Source organism: Microplitis mediator, chromosome 2 (assembly GCF_029852145.1).
Source record: "Microplitis mediator isolate UGA2020A chromosome 2, iyMicMedi2.1, whole genome shotgun sequence".
Classification (NCBI taxonomy): domain Eukaryota; kingdom Metazoa; phylum Arthropoda; class Insecta; order Hymenoptera; family Braconidae; genus Microplitis; species Microplitis mediator.
The window spans coordinates 24,502,913-24,517,830 of NC_079970.1; the positions used below are offsets into that span (position 1 = coordinate 24,502,913).

At 36.2% G+C, this 14,918-nt stretch overlaps 1 protein-coding gene and 1 non-coding gene across 3 annotated transcripts in view; one reads left to right on the forward strand and one right to left on the reverse strand.

Moving 5' to 3' along the window:
* LOC130663870 (uncharacterized) overlaps nucleotides 1-14,918 on the forward strand; it is a 69,460-nt gene that overhangs the window by 10,450 nt on the left and 44,092 nt on the right. The window lies entirely within an intron of this gene.
* Trnal-uag (transfer RNA leucine (anticodon UAG)) lies at nucleotides 1,650-1,729 on the reverse strand. The gene has a single exon. It is a non-coding gene; the product is annotated as a tRNA-Leu (tRNA).

Below are 14,918 nucleotides of genomic sequence, written 5' to 3' on the forward strand. Positions count from 1 at the left end.
AGAATTTTTATGTGAAAAAAAATTAAAAGAGTTTTTTTAAAAGCCAGAAGACAAGTACCAGCTTTTAATCTTTGATTTTTGACATAAACACTCACTATAAATTAATGTGAGTGCACCTCATTGCTGGGCTTTGATGCCAAGCCGCGGGACTCCACACTATAGGTGTTGGCTCTTGGCCGTGGGTGCTTTTTATGTAATGCACGGTAGGAGTACATGCATCTACACCTAGACAGAGAGATACAAGCAGAGACAGAGAGAGGAGGGCTAGCTGATGCTGGTTTGCCCGAAGGCGTGAAACGTCCGACACAGAGAGTAAAACATGCCAGCTGGGAATTAGCGAGTAATGAGAGACCGTATTGTGTATGCTTATGACAATGCTAACAATTTGGGAACTTACCACGTGTCTTGTTGAAAAAATATTCAATTTTTTCTGAGGGTCATTAGTTCAATTTTTATAGATTACTGTTATTATGAAAATATTTTTGACAGAGCACGTGGGTGCCGGAGTTCCAACAATGGTCTAGATTGTCTGGAAATTTTTTTTAGTGGGAATTTAAATCAATATGAGAGTTCCTGAGTTTTGTTTATCAAAGGAAAAATTGAATAATTATTTTCAATTGATTCCTCGACTTATCGAATATTTATGGATACCTTGTCAAACGCAGCGTAAAAATATTATTATTTCAATCATTTTATTAGCTTCTAGTTTTTTTTTTAATATTTAAAAAAAAATAATTAATTTTTTTTTTGTGAGTTTTGACGTTCTGCTGGTCCGGGAAATGTGCACCCAAATATTAAAAGTATCCCCGAGGGCGGCTTTAATAATACTGTCAAAATTTTTATTGGCTCATAAAATTGTACGGTCGTTGTGCTGGAACGCCTCGGTATAGCGAATAAAACTTTTTTTTTACATTACATAGACATTTGATTTTATTTTAGAACACGAGTTGGACTGGGGCGTAGAATGATAGAGATGTAATTACAAAAATTCTTGGGATTCCACGCTTTCAATTATTTAAATTTTATTTTTATTTAAATTTAAAATAAAATTTTATTAATCCGTACATCTGGGACATAATCGCGGAAGACAATTGAGTGGAAGTGTAGACAAGACTTAAAAAACTCACTGAGGACAAAGGAGAACTAGAATCGTTAGTCGGTATACGGCTTTATGTTTAACGTGTATAGAGTATAAAATGTATGAAAGTACATAATGGGGGTAAGTTGAAGAAGAAATGGGGATGTGGAAGTCAGTGAAACAAAGCGGTTTACTCTGTCGACAGCTTTAATGCCTGTGAGCTGAGAATGCGTCACTCTCTGACGAGTTGACAATTAGTATTGCTCACTGTGGGGTAGACAAGTGGGAAAACAACTCGAAAAAATTTAAACCACTCGTTGGATGTAAAGACAATTGATTTTTTTTATTACCGCTTTAATTGGCACTCTCGTGTTTTTTTTTTATGAGTGATTATAAATATTCAGAATCTAGCTGTCAAATTGTCACGTTTCAGAGTTAATTAAATTTTAACTTCCGTTGATTACTCCAGATAATAAATTTTGGTTTATGGTAAACCGATTTACTGATATTGAAAATTTATTGTCAGTCAACTTTTTTAATTAATTTATCAAAAAAAAAAAAAAAAATTAAATGACAGCGGTGGGATTCGAACCCACGCCCTTTCGGACTGGTGCCTAAAACCAGCGCCTTAGACCGCTCGGCCACGCTGCCTGAACTTGGTTTCAGTTCTCTTTGTGACTTGAGCGAGTGTACACCGTGCATATTCCTCTCTTCCATAAAATTGAATAAAGCAAGGCAAATATAGATTTTTATATGAGCCAAAGTGACAAAATAACGATCAGAGTGCAAGTTGTCAGATTAGTGATAAGTAAAACATTTAAATTTATATTATCAGTGAAATAAATAAATTTTTGCAGAAAGCGTGGGTTAGGGGTCACGCCCCCGCCTACAGCTAACCTCAAATCTCTAAAATTGCTGTATTGTAGTTCTTATATAATTTGCAATCATGAATAACAAAAGAAGATTTGAAAGCAAATCTAGTGAAGATATCCAACAAAAGCTTATAAAGAAACAAGCCAGAGAATTGGATAGATTAACTACCACTACAAATTTCGAGAAATTTTTTGAGGATAATAAAAAAAAATACAAACCGAATTTATCGGCAGCCAAGACACGCTCGTCGTCAACTGAACTCCTAACAGATGGCGCCTCAGACGAGAAGCAAGGCGCGGAAACGAAAACAGATTTCAAAAAACCAAGGAAAACGGCAAGAAGAGCAGATTCGAATAGCCTGAAAAATGATAATGCAGGAATCTCAACATCAAACACTTATGACGCCCTCTCTGAAACTATGAGTATAGCTGAGGATGAAAATGATCTTTTGCCAACAAATACACCAAGTCAGACTGGCTCCAAAAATAATAAAAACGGAACGAGCAATAATATTAATACCCCCAATAACAATATTACTAAAGCTAATACGCCAAAAATAAAGCCGCCACCAATTCATGTGTATTCCGTGAATATAAAAAATTTAATAAAAATGATAAAAGATGCCAACGTCCCGGAAGACCATTTCTGGGTCAGACAGACAGGTAAAGACTATATCGCAGTTATGCCTAACAATACAGAAGTATACAACGTGATTAAAAAAACTCTGTTAGATTCACAAACCCAGTTCTACTCATATACTCCAAGAAAAGACAAGAAAATATCTTTAGTCCTAAAAGGCATCAGAACAGAATACGACGAAGAAGACATTAAAACCTTCCTTGACAGTAAAGAATTACAAAATGTAAAAATAGAACGGGTAACAAAACTACATTTTGACAAAGAGAATAAAAATAAATTCTTCTTTATCGTCCAACTCTCCCCGGGATCGAAACCAGCTGAATTAACTAGAATGAAAATCATCCTTAATCAATCAGTAAGATGGGAAAAAATTAAAAAGAAAGCAGTTTTTCAGTGCAGAAGATGTCAACGGGTAGGACATTCCAGTAATAACTGCCATCTTAATTTTAGATGTGTCAAATGTGGAAAAGATCACGGACCAATCGCGGCGGGAGGCAAATGTGAAGTAGAAAAGGATAGTCCCAAAGAAGTCCTTAAATGTATAAACTGCGGCAATCATGGACACACGGCATCCTACTATGGATGCCCGTATCTCTCGATGGCCCAAGACCTAAAAGTAAAATCGATGGAAATGAAAAGATCAATGAAGAGAAATAAATTAAATAAAATATCCTACAAGGTAAACCCAGATGTTTCTTTCGCAGACATCACCAATAATACAAGGCAAGCGTTTCCACCGTTAACGAGAGACAGGTATAATTACTCGGAAATAGAAGGTCCAAACTCACAAAGAACATCAAACCACACAAATAATACATCCTATAATGAGAATATTAACACAAATGATAAGAATAACTTCAATTTCATCGAAGATATGCTCACACAATTCAAAAATAGCCTGATGAACACATTAAAAGATCAATTCGAAGAAATTAACAGAAAAATAACCGATAATTCTAGAAACATTGAATTTTTATTATCATTCTATGAGAATTAAAAATGGCTTCACACGAAGAAACTCTAGATGAAGAACAAGATCAAATAGGATCCTCATGTAATAATATTAAGTTCTGTGCAATAAATGTCAACTCCCTGGGAACCAATAAAAAAAGACTGGACCTAGAAGTCTTCGTCAATACAAACAAGATCGATATAGCGTTAATTTCGGAAACAAAGCTTAACAGCAAGCATAAGCTGGCTTTCCAAAACTACTCCTTCATACGTACTGATAGGCCTCAATCAAAGAACGGGGGTGGAACGGCAATATTAATAAATAACAAGATTAGCTACTCTACTATAACATATCCAAACTCAAACTGTAACAAAATAATCGAATACACGGCTATTAAGATTAATGTTAAAGCTAACAGTACCTTAATTATTTTCAGTATTTATGCCGCCTGCAATAATAAAAGAACGTTCATCGCAGAGCTGAACAAAATCTTTCATGATTTCAAGCTTACAGCTAGCAACGTTTATTTCATTCTAGCCGGGGACTGGAACGCCAGAAATACAAGATGGGGTGACGCATGCTCAAACGAAAGGGGAGTGCTCCTCAGCAACTGGGAAGATGAAAAAGGTATACTCTTCAAGACCTCGTTATACACACCGGAAAAACCTACTTTCCCTTCAGCCAAGTCTTACCTAGACCATTGTCTAGCAGACTCGCGCATTGAAATTCACGGAATAAACACCAACAAGTTGGAGACTCTCCCGTATGACAGTGACCACGATGCCATTACCTTCTCAGTCGATAGTAATGAGATTTTTCAAGGCTATACACAACCACCACCACCCAGTATCAGATTCAATTTCAAAAAAACTAACTGGAAAGAATTTACCAACCATCTCAATCACATATATACAGAACAAATAGACGCTGAAAAAAATTTATCAATAAAGGAAATAGATGAAAATATCATTAAAATAGAAGGAAAAATTCTAGATGCTATCAATCACACAGTTCCATTACACAAACCAACGACACATAAAGGATGCCAAAAATACGTTAATAATAAAATCAAGAAACTCCACGCTCAAAAGTCAAAGCTGGTGGCAGAACTCTATAAAAACAATAGTGACATTAACGGCATAATATACATCAAAACTCTAATTAGATTAATCAATAAGCAACTATACAAACAATTTAAAAAAGCTGAGACTGAATACTGGGAAGCCATGGCTAAAAATATTAATTATAGAGATTCGACAAAATTTTTCCCAAGAATTAACAGATACTATAGATATAAAGAGCCTCCATCCGTTGACACGCTGACAATTGATAAAAACAATAATGCTCTACACTCAGATATATTATTCAACAACACTCAGCCAGAAGAAAAAGATAACACATACATTGTCACCGATCCTGTATCTAAGCTGAACATAGTAGGTAAATACTTTGAAAATATAAACTCACCAAGGTACTCTAATATCGGTACTGTAACCAAGAACCTTGCGGATGCTGCGGCGGAAGACATTAATGCAAGACTTCGATTCAAAAGAGACAACAACACAACACATACTAATTTTAATAAAAATAACCCAGCTCACTATCCAGTACAGATACAAGACCAACCACGTATCTTCCATACATACATAGAAGTGGCACTCTTATTAAAATATGCCAAGAATAAAACGTCCAGCGGGTTCGATAACATCCCGATGATCATCCTAAAACATCTGCCTGAAATAGTGATTAAGGACTATACAATTTTATTCAACAATTGCTTCAATCAATCTTATTACCCGGTAAGATGGAAAAAAGCTAAAGTAATCCCTATTAAAAAAAAAGGCAAGGACTCATCGGATCCATCTGGTTACAGGCCTATAAGCTTAACGATGAATATTAGTAAAATTTTCGAAAAATTAATAAAAATGCAAATTTTAGAACACGCCGAACCTAATAATATAATACCTGACAATCAGTTCGGATTCAGAGCTAAACACTCAACTGTACATGCGATCCACAAATTCTCATCGGATATAAATAAGTATTTATTGAACGGTAAGCTAGTTGGGGCAGTACTCCTAGACCTCGAAAAAGCCTTCGACTCGGTTTGGTTAAATGGATTAATCTACATCCTAATCCTTCTAAAGTTTCCTTTGCCGTTGATACTACTTATATCCGATATGATTCATGGAAAGACGTTTGTCACGTGGGATGGCGTCAACCTATCGACGATCGCCTATAACATACTTGAAGGTATGCAGCAGGGCACGGTGACAGCCCCTGTCCTCTTCATTATTTATACACATAAGATCCTTAACCTTTTCAACTTAAACAATAATAACAACACTCACTCAGGCGCATATGCAGACGATACCATACTCTACGTGGCAGACAGTAAAATCCAGGTCATAAAAGAAAAACTGAACACAATTCTCAACCAAGTATATAAATACTACAAATTATGGAACCTAAAGATCAACCCGCTCAAAAGTGAAACCATTTTGTTCAGGAAAACTGTGAATGAAATATCACCACTGACGGTCCCCCTTATTAAAGCTTTCCAGTTATCAATAGAGGATGAAGAGACTGGGGAAACCACCCCAATCCCAAACAAAGAGATGGTCAAGTATCTCGGAGTACACTTCGACTATCTTTTCAGGATGAATAAACACCATGCTATCCAACTGGCTAAAGCTAAAAAAGCATTCAAATCTAACTACAGGATCTTCTACAATAGAAATATCGAACATAAGGCGAAAATAATCTGCTATCAGCTCCTCATCAGACCTATTATGACCTATGCTGCACCTATTTGGTGGAACATGGGTCCTACCATCATGGAACATTTCAGACAATTTGAGAGATCTTGTCTAAAAGCGTGCCTAGGTCGATACCGAACTGCAGAGAGCGAGTATAAAATGCGAATCAAAAATAAATTAATTTACGACGAAGCAAACATACCAAGATTTGACACTGCATGTATTATGTTAACCAGGAACTACTATAGTACCTGTTACCAAATAAATAATAATCTCATCAACAAACTGAAAGTTGAGGATCAAGCCCAGGTTTTAAGGATGGCGAGGAGTAATTACTCGCCCCCGGAACTATTTATGAATCTGGACAAGCTGGGATGCATCCAGGACAGTAATAACCTACCAATTATTTACCACATAAAGAGACATTGTGCAAAAAAGGCCATTTGTACCGATACGGAGAATGTTCCCCCAGAAAAATGGGTATACTCAAGGGATCTGCCAAAGCGAGACTCAGAGAGTCTGGACAGACTTTCAGAAAAATATTGGTGGCTGCAGGGCGATGCCAAATATCTCGACGAAATTAGAAGAAGAGCCAGGAGAAAACAACAGCACCTACGTTAAATAAGCGCAATTTGACCCACCCATAGTCGTAACATTAATATTCAGAAAGGTTCTTTATACCCAAACTCACTGTATATATTGTATATATTGTAAATAACTTTAATTCCTTATCCTCAACCCCATTCCCACCTCACCCCATAGTCACATGCCGAACCTGGCAAATAACGGAAGCATTGGTTTTTTATTTCAATTTTTTACCATAGCAATACATTAATCAAGAAGAATTAGAAGACTATTTGGTCTATATTTAAATAACAACTGATAAATTAATTATTTATATTATATTTAAGTTTATGTATAATTATTAAGATCCATCATGTGATGGCAATATAATTAATATTTTATTATGGATTAAGTTAGTTCTAAGGTACTATATTACTTATGTACTGTTAATGAGAATATTACAAAAAATAAATAAACCTTTTTCAAAACCAAAAAAAAAAAAACCTGAACTTGGTTTCAGTCTCACTTATGCCTTGAACGTGAGCGCATCGCGCTTTTTCTGACATTGTGTATAAGTGAATTTAATGAGTTTTCTACTAATATTTATTGATAATATTGTATCTAAAAGCAGTTAAACGCGGCTCAGTGAGATTTTTTGGTTGTTATTGTATTTATTTATTCCCCAGTGAATATACTAACCGATATAATTCCACGAGGCGGCATTTCTAACCTAAAGAACGTGGGTCGGGAGTCTCGTCTCCCCGACTCGCAATACGTAATAGACAAAATGCACAAAAGAAGCTATGATAGCAGGTCATCTGAGGATCTGACGCAGGCGGTCCTAAAAAAAAAGGCCAGAGACCTCGATAGGCTAACAAATACCTCGAACTTCGAAAGATTTTTTGTTAAAAATAAGGCAAAGGTTACCCCTAACCTCTCGAGAGCACGGTCAAGAACTTCATCAACGGGATCGACAAAAGAGAAGGATCACAATGATGCACAGAACTTTGAAACAGACCCATCTGGTTTCAAAACACCGAAAAAAGTCAGCAGACACAGACCATCACAAGATACTGAAGGTTTACCGACTTCTAATAATTTTGATAAACTATCTGACACTATGAGTCTAGGAGATGGCGACACCCAAACAGAAATACAACAGAACACACAAAATTTACAAAGTTTGAACTCCAAAAGGATACATAATACTAGAAATAATAATAGTGTCAACAATAACACAAATATTAACGTAAATAACTTCAAATCCAAATCTAAACCGCCCCCGATACATGTATATAATGTTAAAATGCGAGACATCATTAAATTAATCACTGAAGCAAACATAACAGAAGGAAGCTTCTGGGTTAGACAATCTGATAAGGATTACCTAAGTTTAATGACACTTACTCTTGATACATACCACACCTTGAAAAAAGTACTGGAAACAAAAGACTTACAATTCTATACATATACTCCTAAAGAGGAAAAAAAAATAACCCTAGTGTTAAAAGGGGTAAATTCTGACTATGACGAAAAAGATGTGAGTGAATACATTCTCAACAAGAAATTGCAAGACGTTAACTTAGAAAAAGTTTCAAAAATGGGATTTGACAAGCAGGACAAGGATAAATACCATTATATTGTCCAATTAGCGACAGGGAGTAAAGCAGCAGCACTCACCAGAATAAAGTATATTCTCCATCAACCTGTAAGATGGGAACGTCTCAGAAAGAAGGCTGTGTTCCAATGCAGAAGATGCCAGCGTATTGGACATTCCAGCAACAATTGCCATCTCAATTATAGGTGCGTTAAATGTGGCTCGGACCACGGTCCAATCAAGGAAGGAGGTGTATGTCCTCTGGGTAAAGACAGTGACAAAAATCTTTTGAGATGCGCAAATTGTGGTGCCAATGGACACACTGCATCTTATCAAGGATGCAATTACCTTAAATTGGCGCAAGATATCAAACAAAAATCATATAACATGAGAAAAAGTATGAAAGAAAACAAGTTGAATAAAATATACAGGTCAGTCATTCAGAACCTCACCTACTCCAATATAACCAGCAACAACATATACGACTATCCGCCCCCTCCTGGGCACATAAGTGATATTAACACACCAATTCAAGATGTACCAAACGTAAGTAGGCCATTGTACAGAAATAATGAACAACACAACTCCAGAAATGGTATCCCTAACGATAACAGCAATATGAATTTGATAGAAAACTTAATGAATAAATTTAAAGATAACATGCTGGAAATAATAAAAACTCAGCTAAAAGAGCTGGAAAATAAAATTACTGAAAATACGAGGAATATAGAATACATCCTAACCAATTATTAAAAATGGCTAGACAAGTACAATCACAATCTAACAGTCAGGACATAAACACAGTCCCATCCAACATTATAAAATTTTGTGCAATAAACGTCAATTCACTTGCTGCAAATAAAAGAAGACTAGATCTGGAAGAATTTGTCATAACCAATCACATAGATGTAGCTTTGATCTCAGAGACAAAGCTTAACAGTAACCATAAACTTAGTTTCAATAATTTTACACTCATACGTACGGACAGACCAAGCGTCAGTAGGGGTGGCGGTACCGCAATCCTGATCAGAAACAACATCAGTTATTCAATCATCTCACACCCAAACTCATCCACTAATGAAGTTATCGAATTCACAGCCATTAAAATAAATAACAGCTCCAATAAAACCTTGCTCATCTTTAGCGTATATGCCGCATGCAACAATAGGAGATCTTTCATTCCAGAACTTAATAAAATATACGAAGAGTTTAAACTAGGCAACACCAACACGTATTTTATATTAGCTGGGGACATGAATGCTAGAAATGTAGATTGGGGCGACCACAATTCAAATGAGAGGGGATTACTTCTTAGTAAATGGGAAGAGGACCTAGGTATACTCAACCGAACATCTATGTATACAGCTGACAAGCCTACATACCCCAGTGCGGGATCGTTTCTTGATCATTGTCTGGCAGACTCTCGTATTGAGATCAAAGGTTTAACAAACAACAAACTCACCACTCTCCCGTATGATAGCGATCATAACGCTATCAGTTTTTCTATAGATTGTAGAGTCATCTTCATGGGATACAAATCCCCACCTGCACCCAGCATTAGATACAACTACAAGAAGACCAATTGGAGAAAGTTCACTAATCATTTACAAGACAATTATGACATTAACCTGCCAACTGACAGAAACATATCAATAGACGAAATCGACGCTCATATAATTAAAATGGAAGATAAAATTTTAGACACCATCAACACTCTAGTCCCCAAGGCTCAGCCAGACTCAAACAGAGGATGCCACAAGTATGTAAACAATAAAATTAAAAAACTACAAGCCTACAAAAACACACTACTAGCAGAAAAATTTAAAATTAATAATAATAACTCTTATCTCTCCAGCAAATTAAAGCTGTTAATAAAAATCATTAATAAACAATTGGCAGATGAGTTTAGAAAGTCAGAAACAGCATATTGGGAAGCCAAGGCAAAAAGCATTAATTACAAAGATTCAGCAAAATTCTTTCCAAGAATTAATAGGTACTTTCGCTATAAAGAGCCGCCGCGTATCGACACTCTCGTAATTGCCAAAAATAATTTAGCGCTGTTATCAGACGATATATGTAACAAATCACAACTGGCAGAGAAAAACGGAAGCTACTCAGTGACGGATCCTCCGACCAAACTTAATATACTGGGCAAATATTTTGAAACCATTAACTCTCCAAGATATACGAATCAGGGGACCAAAATAAAACAAGATGCAGATGCGGCAGCAGATGACATCAAAGCTGCTCTCCTGTACAACAGGACGAACAACTTAACACACACGATTTTCTCAAGAGAAAACCCAGCACACTATCCTACACATGATCAAAATAAACCTAAATTTCTACATTCATTCTTAGAAATAGAAATCTTACTGAAAAAAGCCAAAAATAAGAACTCTAGTGGATTGGACATGATCCCGATGACAGTACTGAAGCACCTTCCGTCAATAGTAATCAAAGACTACACAACGGTGTTTAATAATTGCCTCAATCATTCATATTATCCAATCAGATGGAAACAGGCGAAGGTTATCCCAATAAAAAAGAAGGACAAAGACACCTCAAACCCCTCCAGTTATCGACCCATCTCTCTCACAAGTAATGTCAGCAAGATATTTGAAAAACTGTTAAAATTACAAATCATGGACCACTCAGATGCTAATAAAATTATTCCAGACAACCAGTTCGGCTTCAGACCACAACACTCAACAGTTCATGCAATCCATAAGTTTAGCTCGGACATTAACAACTACTTACTGAATGGTAGACTGGTGGGGGCTGCACTCCTGGATCTAGAAAAAGCCTTCGATTCAGTATGGCTGAATGGACTTATTTACATCTTGATACGACTCAAATTTCCATTGCCACTCATTACTATAATCTTCGATATGATACACGGCAAAACCTTTGTCACTTGGGACGGCCTTAACTTGTCCACCCTGAACTTCTCAATACTGGAAGGTATGCAACAAGGGACAGTAACCGCTCCAGTCCTATTCATCATCTATAACAGTGAAATCCTAAACCTTTTCCAATTGAATTCTGGTAATAACACGCACTCAGGTGCATATGCCGATGATGCTGTGGTATATGTAGCAGATAGTAAAATACAAGTAATTCAAGCTAAGTTGACTAAAATCATTAATCAAATATACGAGTATTACAAGAACTGGAATCTCAAGATAAACGCTAACAAAAGCGAAACAATCCTATTCAGAAAAACAGTTAATGAGATTTCACCGCTAACTGTGCCACACATCAAAACCTTTAGTATCAGCATAACCGACAAAGACACTGGAGTAATAACAGAGATCCCAAACAAAGAGGTCGTTAAATATCTAGGAATTCATTTTGATTATCTAGTCAGAATGAATAAACATCACACATACCAGCTCATTAAAGCCAAAAATGCTTTAAAAGCCAACCACAGAATTTTTTATAATAGACACATAGAACCAAAGGCCAAGCTCATCTGCTATCAACTCCTTGTCCGTCCCATCATGGCATATGCTGCACCGATATGGTGGAACCTGGGACCATCAATAATGGAAAAATACCGCCTATTTGAAAGAGCATGTATAAAAGCATGTCTAGGACGATATAGAACAGCTGAGTCCGGTTACACAAAATGTATTGACAACAAAACCATCTACGATGAGGCCGACTTACCCAGGTTCGATTCTTTCTGCATCATGCTGACAAGAAATTATTTCAGCACAGTCTACCAAATTAAAAACGACTTGCTAAGCGCACTGAAAGTAAACAACGAGGTATCAGTAAGGAGGATGGCTAAAAGTAATTATTCCCCACCTGAGATATTTACAAACCTGGATCAGATGGGATGTATTCAGGACGAGAATAACATACCGATAATTTACCATCTACGTAGACACTGTGCTAAGAAATCAATTCACATTGACACAGATAATATACCCCCTGATAAATGGGTATATTCAACTGATATGCCTAACAGAGACTTGAACAACATGGACAGACTAAGTGAAAAACATTGGTGGCTGCAAGGTGACGCAAAACACCTGGATGAACTAAGGAGGCGAGCTAGAATAAAGAAGCTCCAATCACGGCAACAGCAAAGACCTCCTATTTGAGCCTATCATTAGACCCCAAAAGAATTATTGAACGTGCAATAGCATAAATATTATCTGTACATATTGTAAATATTACATAAACTCGCCCCCACCTAAACCCACATCCTATCCCTCCTTTTACCTCTCCTTAAGATTTTAATGCCGTAAAGGCAACCTAATATTACGATGGTTTTTTTATATTTAATATTTATTTTTTTTTACCATAGCTCAATTATAATGAAGAATTTAATTCATATTTAAATATGTTAATGATCTAAAATAAGGAATAACTAAAGAATTAAGTTAAGCAAAGGTTAATTGGCAAGACTCATCGCTGGATGACAACCAATCATAAATTATTAAAATCTAGTGTTTAAGTTGTTATAAGGATCTTTATTACTTATATATTATGTAATTGAAAAATTTTATAAATAAACATCCTTTTGAAAACCAAAAAAAAAAAAAACCTGAACTTGGTTTCAGTTCCGTTTGGGATATAAGCGTGTACGCACCGTACGTTCTTGCTCCTCAACGAAACAGTTAAAATATCTAGATAAAATTGCGAATAAAATAAAAATTTTATTATATTATTGTTGGTGATATTTTTGTGCCATATAAATAACTAAAAATATTAATACAGATCGTGGTTGATTAAATAATAATTAGCGTGGCTAGGAGAAATCCTAAGCACACTGCTAACCTGCAAATAAAGTGAAAAATGAATAATAAAAGGCGAAGATTTGAAAGTAAATCATCCGAGGACTTAACTCAGATACTGAATGCGAAAAAACTTAAAGAACTAGAAGGTCTGACTGCAACAAAAAATTTCGACAAATTTTTCGAAAAAAATAAAAATAAAGTTATTGCGACACCGAATCTCAAAGCTGCCCGGCCACGAACGAGTTCATTAGAGCGACCTGGAGATGGCAGCACTGAAGATATACCCGAAGATAACCAGGCGGGTAATTTTATCATACCGCGAAAGTATGTGCGTAACCGAACCGTACCAGCCCAGTCGCCAGATGGCGAAGCGGTAAGCACGTCAAATAATTTCAATCCACTCTCAAGTGAGATGATGTGTGATGACTCCGAACTACTGGGGCAGGAAGACCAAACGCAAATGCAAAAAAGCTCCAGCAAAACAAATGACAGCTCAAAACAAAACCTGCCTCCAAAACAAAACAACTCCAATCCGAAGAACGATCATAATGCATTTAAGCCTAAGTCTAGGCCGCCACCCATCCATGTCTACACCATAAAAATGAAGGAATTAATAAAAGTTATCACTGATGGAAAGATCCCAGAAGGAGATTTCTGGGTTAGACACTCTGATAAAGACTACATAACGGTGAATACCCTAAAAATAGAAACATATAAATTAATCAAAGAAGTTTTGAAGGACAAAAAGCTACAATTTTACTCTTACACACCTAAAGAAGATAAAAAAGTATCCCTAGTTCTAAAGGGAATAAAACCCGAATATGATGAAACAGATGTCACCAACAGCATCAATAATAAAAATCTACCAAATATCAAGATTGAACGAGTGACCAAACTGCAATATGATAGTAAAGTTAAAGAAAAATTCTTCTTCATAGTGCAATTAGCTAATGGGAGTAAACCTGCTGAGCTCACCAAGATCAAATACTTACTCCACCAAAATATTCGCTGGGAAAGACTCAAGAAAAAAGCAGTGTTTCAATGCCGTCGATGTCAGCGCATCGGACACTCAAGCATCAACTGTAACTTGGAGTACAGGTGTGTAAAATGCGGACAAAACCATGGACCATTGAAAGAAGGAGGTGTATGTGCAATAAGCGCCACAACAGACAAAAATTTATTGAAATGCATCAATTGTGGAGAGAATGGTCATACGGCCTCTTATAAAGGTTGCCCATACCTAACAATGGCACAAGGTGTCAAAAATCAAACTCTGGACCTGAGAAAAAACATAAAATCTAACAAGATAAACAAAATCACAAGGGCGGTTAATCCAAACTTTTCATATGCTAATATCATGAGTAATAATAGTTCATTCCCACCGCTACCAAGTAGACTCATCACTAATGAAAGACCAGACGATGCTCCAAGACTAACTCCAATTAACAATCCAGCACAACATAACGGAAATAACTTAAACTCAATTGAGGAAACATTAACACATTTTAAAAATAGTATACTCAACATCTTAAAAGATCATTTCGCAGAAATAAGCAAAAAAATTACTGATAATTCAAGAAAAATCGAATTCTTACTATCTGCGTTTGATAATGAATAATACACCGCAACAAACACCACACAACTCAAGTGACGGACAGGAAAACAGTGATTCCACAACCAGCATCTTCAAAATAGCTGCAATCAA